Here is a 13860-nt window from a genome sequence, read left to right as displayed (position 1 = left end):
CCAACTTTGGCTCAGGTGGGCAGGAGTATCCAGCAAAGGAGTCTAGGCAGCAGGATGCAGCTGAGAACTGGGCAAGGAATTACTCACTTTCCCCATCCTTTCTATCAAGGCAAATGAGCTCTGTTTTATATCCCCTACCCCCATTCCACCCATCTTTCTGTTACTTCACTTAAGATCCAAAGTCCTGGAAGAAAGAAGATGATTGTTCTTTCTTGGGTCAACCGCCAGTCGCTTGGTTGGGGAAGGAAAAGAGTTAGGTTTAGACATGTGGTATCCCCAAACCTCATATCTCTCTTTCTCTGTCTCTGTCTCTGTCTCTGTCTCTGTCTCTGTCTCTGTCTCTCTCTCTCTCTCTCTGGTTCCCAGTGCCATGCTCCTAGCTGCTTTCCTCTGCCACACACTTCTGCGGTGATGTTAGGCCTCACTCCATCCCTGAGGAGTGGAGCCAGCTGCCTATGGACTGAGACCTCTGAACCCATGAGCCCCAGATAAACTTTTCCTACTCTAAAACTGTTAGTCAGCCCTTTCGGTCACTACCACAAAGAAACTGACTAAAACAAAAAGACTTCTTAACTGATCATTCCATCAAGACAACACACAATGGTGAAGTGATAATGAAAGAGGAAATTGAGAGTTGTTAGAAAGGAAATATACACTAGGTGAATCCAAAGAGCCAAAAAATATCTATAATTGGGCGTTTCACCAAATATGTAAATAATTTGTGTATGTATATATGTGTGATATACCCATAGAGTGGAAAAATATTACAAAATAATACCATGATAATAATATAGCAGTTGCCCTTAACATTTTATTTTTGAATTTTATTTTATTATTGGTCCTTTTCTGTGCAATCTAAATTTTTTGTTTTGGGTACTGAGGATTGAACTCAGGGACACTTTGCCACTGAGCCACCATCCCCAGCCCTATTTTGTATTTTTATTAGAGATAGGGTCTCACTAAGTTGCTTAGCACCTTAATTTTGCTGAGGCTGGCTTTGAACTTGTGATCTCCTGTCTCAGCCTCCAAAGCCACTGAGATTACAGGCATGTACTACTGTGCCCAGCTTGAGGTCTAAAATTTTAACAATAAGAACCTATAGTTGGGCTGGGTTTGTGGCTCATTGACAGAATGCTTGCCTTGCACGAATGAGGCACTATGTTCAATCCTCAGAGCCACATTTAAAAAAATAAATGAACAAAATAATGAAATCGTGTCTATGTATATAAAAAAATTAAAAATAAAACTTAAAAAAGTATCTATGGTTTGGGACATAGAAATAAATTTGAACACATTTTGGAAAACATGACTTGATTTACTTTCTGTTGACTTCCAAATTTCTTATATTAAATATAAGACCTATTATTTTAAGAGTTACATATAATCCTATTCCAAATATTGAAATGAATTGAAATGTAGTGAAACACAAATTTTGCTTGATTTACATTAAATAACTATTAGTCTTACCTTGAGCCTGTGGAATGCATCTTAAAAATATACTCATGGGGCTGGGGATGTGGCTCAAGCAGTAGAGGGTGCCTGGCATGCATGCAGCCCGGGTTCGATCCTCAGCACCACATACAAAGATGTTGTGTCCGCCGAAAACTAAAAAATAAATATTAAAATTCTCTCTCTCTCTCTCCCTCTCTCTCCCTCTCTCTCTCTCTCTTTAAAAAAAATACTCATGGAGATGCTACAGTGTGCTAAGATATTGCTTCTGTTTTGTGCAAAATCTAGACTCATTATTGTTTTCCAATGATGCTCCACTTCAATGAACTCCACAGAGAGATAATCTACTGCTACTCTGTCTACAATGATCCCTGATTACCATGGTCAAGAACTAAAACTGCTACATATTTGGTCATAAAATTCTTGGAACATCTCCATTTTACATGTATTTGTGATTCAGTTTTTGTAGCATTAGGGTGTGGAATTCTAATTCTACTTGTTCATAACACAACCCTATACTCAGAATGATTAGGATCAAAATCAGTCAGGACACCCATAATATTAGATGCCATTCACTTCATAAGTGTGCTGCTTCAAGTTCAAGTTCTTCAGCAATCACAGTTTTTAATAACTAAGGTACATAACAAGTGGGGCTTATGAATAGAATTCTCAAAATTTTAGCAAGAAGAGTAAACACTCCTATTTTCTCATTATCAGCAGAATAATGAATGTATTTTAAGTATATCACTATTATTGTTCTACTTCACAGAATTCTGCTTTTCTCAAATTCCAGTATTTTGAGCAAATATAATGTTCACATGAAAAAATGATTGAGTTTTAATTCCCAAAGATTAGATTCACAGTATATGGACAGAACTACCAGTATAAAAATGCTCTTTCATGATTGTGTTAAGCTATTAACTCTAAAGTAAAGAGTGAAGAATACTAAAAAGTATGTGACTTAAAAGAAAAGTACAGAATAAAGATGAACTAGTTAATCATTAAATTTAAAGTAGCAATAAATAATCAAATAATGTGTGTATTTTATAATGCAAAGGTGCCTTTATCCTCTTTCAATGGAATCATAGGGTTTGTTACACTAAAGTAGCATTTAGTAAAAGTGTTAGTATTTGCTGAAAGTCTCAATTTGTTAATACAGTATCTAAAAAGATTTAGCATTAACTGAACATGGAAAGCCTTATGTAAGTATGCATTTAAATAATATATATATAAAAGAGAAGACATAAACTCTCAAGGAATGACTATAAGTAATATATTGATAAACATAAATTAACCTTGTAAAAATTGGAGAGGGATGGACTTAATCAGTCAACATTTATCACAGAAATTTAATTCTGCGTGAGGTTTTAACAGAAGAAAGGGGGATGTTATGGAAAAGCTAAAAATAGGATTTAAAGTTTATATATATATATGTATATATATATATATATATATATATATATATATTTAATAATGTGTGTCACTGCAACTTTAAAGCCCATCTGTATAATACAATTCAAAAATTTAGTGACTGATGAAGAAAAAATACACTTGAGTTTATTTGTATGAATATATATGCAACAGATACTGTTTTATATTCAGTTTTTCTTTGAGGTTTTCTAAACAAAGTATTTCAAATCAAAGTCTTTAAATTGCAAACATGTGTGAGCAATAGATTTGCACATATCAAATATCTAAACTTAGAAACAATGTAAGACTTTTTTTAAGCAAATGTGGTTGTGTTCCTAACATAAAAGTATTGAATTGAATAAATTAAAATTCATTTAATCTATTTCCATATTCTCTGATAAATACTGATTGATGTATCCAATAACAAGAGGATAGTTTATTCTACAATTATAGTAGAGATAATCTTTGTACAACCAATCAAAAAGTCAACTTAATCAAAATAATGAGAGACATTCATACCCTTTTAGCAAAAATCTACTTTGGCAATGGCAGATTAGAAAAACAACATTCTTTCCCTGTTTTATAAATTGATGTAATTTCAATGTATTAAATTGTTATTAGCTATATTAAACAAAGTCAGTCTTACTGAGCTTTCATCAAATTCCACACTGATTCTTAGAGAAGGAGTAAGATCTAGTGACTATGTTCTCTTACTACAGATAAAAGGACCCTAAGCTTCTTCACTCTTATCTAGTTTATTCTGCTGGCCTATATTTCAAAGATGTGATCTTAGGGTCTTATTAGACATTTGATTGTTTTGTTGGAAGTGACCTTCAGCCTCCAGCTGAGATGACCTCCAGATATAACTCTTCTGGGGCATTATGTTCTACTTCAGATTATCAGCTCCAAAGGTTATGTTGTCAGGGGTGGATGGGAGGATTTTTCACTTTTATTCTGAAACTACAAGTAAAATCTCCACTCAGTTTATATCTGTTCAGTAGTCTTACAGAACTGTTGGAGGAAAATATGAGATGTTAGATTTAATAAAAAAATAAGCCTATCAATATAACCGTTTCATTTTATTAATCATTAATTCAATGGGCAATGATGTTCTGTCCTTTTATTTCTATGACAAATGATTTTAATAGCATATTATGTAATAGAGGCATATCATGCTAAATATTGTGGAATTCTTAACTTCGATTTGTGGGATCCCATGTTCATTGTTATTAGTTGTGTTAGTAATCCTTATTTTCATTAAAACAAATGTCCTGTTATTAAATTTGGAAATAGTAGGATGTTTACCTCCTCCCCCATTTTGAAATAAAGGCAGAATTAGTTTGGTTGGGGTTAAAAGGTCAAAACAGAGGGTCACCCTCTTTGTCAATATGCAAATGGAAAACTACTCAGACAGAGGGATACAACTGGATGGACCAGTGAGCTCCATCATCAATCGGCTGACAAGAGTATGTTCACTGTTGGACAGTGGTCTCAGAAAATGAGAAATGTGAGCCCCATCATTGTTAACCGTTTCCTAGAGTTTTGAAGTGGCCACATTTACTCACTTGGATAAGTAATTTAAATAGTGTTATCACACATCATTTCAGGTTAATAGTGATTGCAGAATAGGCATTTTATACCACACATTTCTAATGGTAAAAATTATAGCCTCCAAAATGCATAAGAACAATAAGTTAACAACAAATATATGAAAAAAAATGTTCAACATCTTTATCTATTAGAGAAATAAAAATCAAAACTACTCTAAGATTTCATCTTACTCCAATCAGAATGGCAGGTATTAAGAATACAAACAACAATAAGTGTTGGCAAGGATGCGGGGAAAAGGCTCACTCTACGTTGCTGGTGGGACAGCAAAATGGTGCAGCCAATATGGAAAGCAGTAAGGAGATTCTTTGGAAAACTTGGAATGGAACCACCATTTGCTATCCCACTCTTTGGTCTATACCTGAAGTCTCACATTTTTACTTACATATTTAGGCACTGGATAACAAAGTCATATTATAGAACATGTTTTGACTTTGCAAAAGTTGTCTTGGAAATCACATTAGATTTCCAAGGTACATATTTTCAAGCACATGAATCACTGCCCACTAAAGCTACAAACAGTAAGATTGGAAAGGTCATCCAGAAAAAAACTTTAGCAGGTACCACAAAATGCAAACAATATACAAAAATTCTATGTAAAACACACAATCCCCATACAAAAATTCTATGTAAAACACACAATCCCTCTTTAACTGTTGCATTTGCCAAGGAACACCAAATTTTTATCTGGTATAAGCTATAAAGTGTGAACCTTTCATTAAAATATACTTCTTCTTTAAAGTTGTTGTAGACAGATCTTGGCGTTATTGATGAGCAGTGGACATTGAAACCATGAGCAATTCCAATCAAATCATAGTTTACAATGGTTATTAAATCACATTTAATCATATGCATACATTTAGTTATTCTCAAACAAAAAGTCAACAAACTACATCGCCCTTATATAAATGACTACAAAGACCATTAATTTTATACAGTCATGTCTGAAATTCTCATTTTCTTCTTTCTCATTATTAGTTTTCCCATTTCTGTAAATGGGATCAAGGTGAAGAACCACCCATTTAGTTCAAGTCTTCCTTATAAATCCTTGCCCACAGACACATATGAAAATGAAAAATGTCAGGGATGTGACCTTTCTAACCCCAGGCTGACAGTGACTGAATCCTTCCCAGTACCTTTTCACTTCTCCAGGCCTCTTGCAGACTCCAGGAACCCACTAGGTCCCAAACAACCCATCTAGCTGCTCCTCTTACCCAAAACTTTTCTTACTCCCACCTCATCCCTGCAAACAGTTCCCTACATTCTGGAGGGTATTTTTTTGGTAACTAAATATCTGGATCATTAGGACGCTTTCTACTCCTTTGGGTAAAATTCCAATTTCTATCTTTTAACTATAATGTAGATGATGACATCAGGAGATCTAAGTATTTTGTCATGACTAATAAATTGAATAAACCAAACTCATCCTCAGGAACAACGTGCATATGGTACGATTTCATTGGTTAAGTAAAATCTGACAAATATCTCCCTGATGGCTGGTGCCTGAATTTTCTAAGGATGAAAAGATGTTGTATAAATAAATTAGAGGTTACTTAAAATAGCACTACTAAACAAAAAGACAACTGATTGAGATCAGAACCGCTTTCATGGAAGGAGCAAGGGAGAGCAAGACAAACACCAGAGGCCAGTGGCTAAACAGAAGAAGCCACCTGCATTAAAGGCAACCTGAATTGTTGGTCTGTGACAGGGAGTTAATACCATCTGCATTTGAGCATAGAAAGGAATGCTGCATACTTCATCCATTTCAGTGGAAACAATCATTCTGAACCATCTTAAAAAGGCCATTTAATATTATTATTCTACTTAAAATAGCTGCTTATCATAGGCATCCTACTTTATGCAAATATGGAATAATTCTACATTTTAAATTTTAACAGCCTCACAGAACTTCAGTTCTTAATTCAACAACTGTTCAAAAAGTACCTCCTAAATGTCAGCCATTGCACCAACAGCAATGGGAATGAATAAATCAAGTTGGGGGGTTTACAATCTGGTAGAAATCCTTTGTTTAAAAATAGGATTAAAACAAAGTGATAAATGATCTGTTGCTATATGTGGCATGGGAATAAAAATGTAAAAACTGTGATGGAATTTGCCTTACTGTGGTGAAGGAAGCTAAGAGAGCTGGTGCTATCTGAAAACACTCATTCAGCAAATGCTTACTGAGCACCAACAAACAGGAAAGCACCAACAGGAGCAAAAGATCCAATTGTGGGAAACAGGCAGAAACCTCTGCAGTTGTGGAATGTACATTCTAGTGGGTAAAACAGACATAAATTACAATAAACAAATAATATATCATAGGTTAAAAGTGAGAATAAAAGGGCACAGGAGAAGAAATGTTGAAAGGGTTAACAGTTCTGATAAAGTGTTTATGGACCGCCTCCTTGAGAAGGTGAGTGTAAGTCAAGAACAGTTTAGGGAGAAATTTGCCAGGTAAATGAGAATTTGGAAGAATAATGTATTTGAGACAGAGAAAACAAAGGGATGGAAATTTGCAGCTTAAGGTATGTTTGATAAGGAGTAACATGCTATGGGGCTCAACTGTGGTGTATGTCTGTATCATTACTTATGCACTTGGAGGGTAGACAAGAAGAATGACAAAAGAGCTTGAATGGAGACCAAGGTGTGAGGGACCCACCTTGCTAAGGAATCAGCTCCATCAGGACTATGAAGCCTCATTATAAGCTTTTTTAAGAAATTACATTTATTTTTAACTGATACCTAAAAATACAACACATGTACATATAAATGGATAACATGATGTTTGTATACTTGTAGACATTGTAAGAGTTTAAATCAGGTTAAATATATCTACCCCCTCAAACCTTATCATTTCTTTATAGTGAAAACTTTTCAAAATCTTTTCTTCTAGCTTTTTGAAATATATGTCTCATTGTTGTCATCTACAGTCACCTGACAGCAAGAGCACGCCAGAATTCTCACTCCTATCTAACTGTTGCTTGGTACTTGTTCATACTTGTTCTCCTCTTCCCTTCTCTGTACCCTCTCTGGCCTCTGGTAACCACTGTTCTTCTCTGAATTTCTGTGAGAGTGACTCTTATAGATTTCACTCTTGTGTTGAGGCCATGTAGTCCTTGTCTTTCTGTGCCTGGTTTATTTCACTTAACATAATCATCACCAATTCTATCCAGGTTGTCATAAATGACAGGATTTTATTTATGTTTTTAATGGCTGAACAGTATTTTATTGTGTATATGCACCATATTTTTCTTAATCTGTTCATCTGCTGATGGGCACTGTAGCTTATTAGCATTTCTTGAACTTCTGTGTATTCACATGTGAGTACAGCTGTTTCTTTTACACACTGATTTCATTTTCTTTGGATATATACCCAGTATGGGATTGCTGGTTTATATGGTAGTTCTACTTTTAATTGTTGGAGGAACCAAGGAACTGTTTTCCATAGTGAGCTATACTAAATTAAGTTCCCACCAGCAGTGTGCAAGTGTTTCCTTTTCTCCCTATTCCTGTCAACACTTGTTATCATTAGTCTTTTTGATAATAACCACTCTTACCCCTTGTCCTATGTACACCTTACAAATAGTTTCTCCCATTTTGTAGGTTGCCTTTTCACTGTGTTTTTTCCTTTACTGTGCACAAGCTTTAAGCTTTGAAGCAAAGGAAGGGTAAGTCTTAGAAACTAGAATGTAGGCTGGAACAATAATCACTCTGGAATCCAAGTGTACCCCTAGATAAATGAAGACTTCCCCAATCAGTTGTTGTTATTATACTCATGTATGTTGATTTTATCTTGATGAATGAATCAAATTGGTGGCACCAGGCTGTGATGGTTGTCAACAACACTCATTGTTCACTGCTAAACACTCATTGGGGAAAAAGAAGCCAATGTCACCTAAGATCCTCTTTGACTAAATATTAACTAAATACCTGTGAATACACAATTTTTAATGTGTTTGATTAAAGTGGGGCATCTATGTATAGCATGTCTGAAAAATATGGTGTTGTCTTAAGGAAAATATTCATGCCATGAGCTGAACTAGTGCTTTTTGATGGAACACTATCTCCGTTTTACCAAGCAACAGCCCATGATTACTCAGACTTGGGTCTTTCAAGACAATTTCTTAAAAATGAATAAAATGGATTTTTTCATCAAGGGAAAAAGTTGTTAGAGTCTGTTTGCCAGTGATAAAATTTATACTTTTAAGCAAAATTAGTGTTGTGGAAAACTTCTATCTATTCATCTCTCAATAGCTACAAGACAATCTATCAGTAGTTAAAGATACTTTTGATGAGGTGGGTAGAGACGTTAGCAAAACGTGATTCTTTGACAGTATATAAAGACCATTTGAAAGAACTACATAAATCAGTAAATCAATTATTTTCCAAATGGCCAATATTCATGATGCTATAAAACCAAGCAGGAATAAAAGATCCATTTAGAGAATAAATTAGAAAAATAGATTTTAAGTGATAAGAGTCTGAAAAATTCACTACCATGCCTTCTGATTCTTTATTGCAACTAACTTTTAAGAAACTATCAGTTGTTCATTTGGGATGCAGCATCATACAATATCCACAATTATCTGAAAAATATTAAAGTGCTCTTTTTTTCTTAAGCTACATATCTGTGTGAGGCAATAGATTCCTCAGATATTTTAACCAAAGCAATAGACTGCAACAGATTCAATGCAGAAGTAGGTAAAATAATCTAGCTATCTTACGTTAAGCTAGACATTAAAGAAACTGGCAAAAATGTACAATGCTAGAACTTTCATTGTTTTAAGAAAAGTATATTTTCATTAAATTAATTCTATTGTTATCTTTAAAAAATTAATATGTAGCATTAAATTTCTCTTCAGTTTTAACTTATAATATGCAAAATACCAATGGATATAACCAACATAAATAAAACAGGATAGAATTGTCAGATTGAGCAAATAAAAACGCAGGACACATAAAAAAATGGAATTTCAAAGGAACATGGTACTTGTAAGTATGCATACATCCCATGTAACTCTGTGACCTAAGTGTATTAAAAACTTTTCATCATTTATCTGGAATTGAAATTTAGCTAGGTATCCTAAATATGATCTTGCAGTCCTACTTTGGCATTCTTGATTAATTTTCGAGAGTCTAAAGAAATTCCAAAACTATGGTCTGAAAAACACTGTTTTAATGCATTTTACAGTTCAACCTTTTCCTATTTTATGCTTCTCTTTTGATTCTACTTACTCAGAGTTACTGAGGTTTGTCTATAGCTAATTACTATACATGGCTTTTGCCTCTCGACCTAATTGCTGTTGAATATTTTGCTTTTGCACTCAGCTCTACACATGTCTTACTCATCTTTGCATGTTTTGTTCAATCAAAAAGTAAATATATTGTACTAGTAGAACTAATAAATTTATTATAAATTTTATAACATATTTCATAAATAATAATTATATACTCACATGCATAATGTAAAGCAAGGTTGGAAAAACTCATTAAAATATTAAGTAATCATTAAAATGGCTCTTATATTTATAATATAAGAGTCTTCTCATACAACAATAAGAAAATAAAATGTTTGGTATAGAAGCCTCACAATGTGAGGTTTCAGACAAGTGTTCAAGAAGGGCCTAATAGAATGCAGTGCTTCTCAGATGAATAATATTAATTTTTGTTTAATGCCAGCAAGGACCTTGCTTAGTTGGGCTTGATTAAATGGCATATTTTTCCTGAAAATAATAGCATTTTGTACTACTTGAGAAAAATAATTGACTTTGAAATGGGCTGCAAGTTAAAATTTTGAAAGTTAAACCCAAATTTATTAAAGAAGTGAGTTCTTTGTTAGCACACCAAAACTATACCTGTGAAGATATCAATGGTTCCCTAGGTCTATTTTATAGAAAAAAAATGATGTCAGAGTGTCACAAGTCCTTGAATACTACAACCCTGACATAACAAATATTATTTCTAAAAAAAAAAATGTGACTCTTAAAATTAAACTCATTTAAAAATGTAATCTTAATCTAAATTGTCCACCATTATCTTGGGAGATTAAGATTATAGAGAAATTTCATTTTCTATGTAATGCACATCTATGAAATATATATTTTTGGATTAACTGTTTTTTGTTAGTAATGTGTCTTGAATCTCTTTAAATATTGATATATTCACTTTTTTTTTTTTTTTGCATTACAGGGGATTCAACCCAAAGCCTCACACATGCTAGACAAATGCTGTACCATTTAGCTATGTCCCCAACTCCCATATCTTTTAATCACTGCATTGGATGGATATAACAAGGTTTTCACACTCTCTCTATTGAAAAATGCTTCCAGTTGTTGTCTGAAACAATGCTGCCACAGACAATGATCACTCAGATCTTTTTTCGAAACTGTGGGAAATTCAGAGGCTGTAGGATAGAATAAAAATGGTTTGGGCATAGTAGAACTGGTAGGAAGAAAGCATGTATGGAATCATTTTTATTCTTGCTCTATTTTGTGGCAGTTATACAGTGAACTTTATCTTCCGGAGAGCTCACAGAAGATTTGGAAACGCCAAAGAAGTCATCATAATGGAATTTGTCTCCTTGTTATTAGGCTATGTCTGATGCTCTAAATTGTTTTGTCAGACATCCATTGTGACCCATGACTAATGTGCAGTAGCAGGAAAGTTAAAACTGCATTTTTCAATTCTTTGGAGGCTAGAACATGATTTAGGTTTCAACGTACTCTTGTGAGAATGTTTAGAAATTGAACCAAGGATAGGAAAAAGCCAAGCTGGAGGCCTAGATTTTGCTGGCCATGATCAAATCCAAGGTGGCAGCTATGGCAGCGACATTCCAATGTGGTAGGTGGATCCCTGATTCAGCAGCTTCCTAGAGCAGCAGAGGCATATTTCTGGATCACGGCAGAGTAGCCTGGGACTGAAGTCAGCAGTATTAGCAGCAGATTCATAATTTGTCAACTTCCTGCATCTGCAGCAGTAGTTCACCTGCTCAAGGCAAAGGCAGAATATTTCCGGGAGCTACTAGTTGTTCCTGGGTGTCAAGGCTCAAACTGTTCTTCCATTTCTTCCAATAATTCTGTAAGTTCTCAGTTCTCCATATAAAATTGTGCATTACTTATATCATCAAGAGCAAGAGTCAGCAAACTATAGCTCACAGGCTAAATCCAGTCCCACTATCTGTTAATAGCCTGCAAGATAAAATGGCTTTTACATTTTTAACAGGTTAGGGAAAAAAAATCAAAACAAGAATAATATTTTGACACATAAAATTATATGAGATTCAAATTTCAGAGGCTATAAATCCCATTTATTACTTTATTAGTTACAGCTGCTTCAGCATGACGATAACAGAATTGAGGAATCGTGAACATATGGCTCACAAAGCCTCACATATTTATTTATCTGGCCCTTTACACAAAATATTTGCCAACTCTTGATGTAGAGTGAAACCTCTTAGTTCCATTGAACACTGAGTAATACTGATACTAGTGTATTAAGAAATATAAAACATGGTGGCACAAATGGTAAACAATGAATTGATTATGTTGAAATTTAAGTCACTGATCATATTTTCTCTTACAACTATTCCTGGTCAGCTAATTTTCCACATTAGAACAATAATCTAGAAAGTTATAAAGGGTTCACAAATCACGGTAGCTATCTGTGTTATTCGCCAGCTATTTCTGTTTCTCTACACGGGCATGCTGCAAAGTTATACTTATGTGCCCCTTTCTGTTATATGTGATCATGTGATTTGCTTTGGCCAATAAACTTTGAGAAGGAATGCATCTCATTTCAAAGCAGAAATTTAAAAACCAGTTACACAACAATATGTTTTCTTTTTCCCTGTCATAGTTATTTACTTGCAATTTGAGATAGATAGTATATGCTCTATATCTGAGTAACTTTAATGAATAGCAGCCCCTGTCAACTCTCATGCATGTAACATGAATAATCAACATCTCCTTTTAAAGGACCAAAATCACGGATGTTTGTTACTGCAACATGATCTAAACTATACTGACTGATACTTCAGCATATAAATTGAAGTTCCCAGCAACTCAGACACCGGGGCAGGAGGACTGTAATTTTTAGGCCAGCCTCAGCAACTTAGCGAAACCCTGTCTTGAAATAAAAAATTAATAAAAAGGATCAGGTATGTAGCATAGTGGTAAAGTACTTCTGAGGTCAATCCTCAATAACCCTCATCCCCACCCTGCAAAAAAAGATAGAAGTTTTTCAATCCTATAACTCAGGTAAAATATAAATGTGTCTTCTCTGTTTCTAAACTAGGTCATATTTTTGATCAAAAGATCCCATCCCCACAGAGAGTGGGGAAGTTTTGAGACTTGCCAGTTTTGGATAACTATGTTTTCATTGTTGGTTTACTCTTTAATTTTACTGAGCTTCTGTTGGATAAATAATTATTCAGTGCATCAAAAATTAACATCCTTATCGTTATCAAAGTAAATTTCTTTTCTCTAAAGAGACATGTCTTCCCCTTCCTCGTCAATCTGGTACCTAAGTGAAGGGGAATTCTTAAGATGTATAGTGAAACAGATGGGACGTAGTTTATATAACGGAGTGTATTTGCTTCCTATCATTTGCATGTGTTGCCATTCTCCCCCTACCCCACCCTCCCACCCCCAGCCCCAGCATCTAGCAATGATGAGACTAAGATATAGCTGGTACTGATTATTCCTTTGGACATAATGTTGATGTCTGCTGCTGAAGTATATGAAGAGTGATGAGGTCCCCACATGCTAGTCTCCTTGTCCTGACCCCAGGTCCTCTTAAAATACCCAGAGCATAGTAAAGTTTTTCTCAAGGTCATCTTCCTTGGTTTATTCTAATCTATCTGGTGCCATACTGAATGTAGACCCAAAGCGACAGCTTCTCTGTTTTCACACTTGCATTACTGTAGGATATATACAGGATCACCCAAAGCCTATATGAATATTTCTATGCCCTTCAGCCTTTGGATTTTAATCAAATGTTGGGAACAAGAGAGCCCTCATGCCTTTCTTCTCTTATAAACTTCCTCTGACTTGCACCTTCCCCTTCACCATCTTCCAGAGTCAGAAGGTCATTGGATTGCCTCTTCCTTCTCATAGAAGTTTCCCTTCACTCATCTCCAGTCCTGTCTATTCATCATCCACTTCTCTATGGTAATATTAGCTGAAGGGCCAGCCATGGGGATTGCAAGGGAGTAGCAGGAAGAGATGTGCTTCAGAACATATTTTAAAACTATTTTTCTTGTTACATTATTCTCAATGTACCCAGTCATTTAAAAAAATGAATTCCATACATGTTTGAATATAAAGTGTATTATTTTTTTAAAAAATTGTTACTTAGAAATAAGAAAGATATTTTATAGAATTGCTCATGTTA

Source organism: Urocitellus parryii, chromosome 2 (genome assembly GCF_045843805.1).
Source record: "Urocitellus parryii isolate mUroPar1 chromosome 2, mUroPar1.hap1, whole genome shotgun sequence".
Taxonomy (NCBI): Eukaryota; Metazoa; Chordata; class Mammalia; order Rodentia; family Sciuridae; genus Urocitellus; species Urocitellus parryii.
This window is presented reverse-complemented; position numbering follows the sequence as displayed.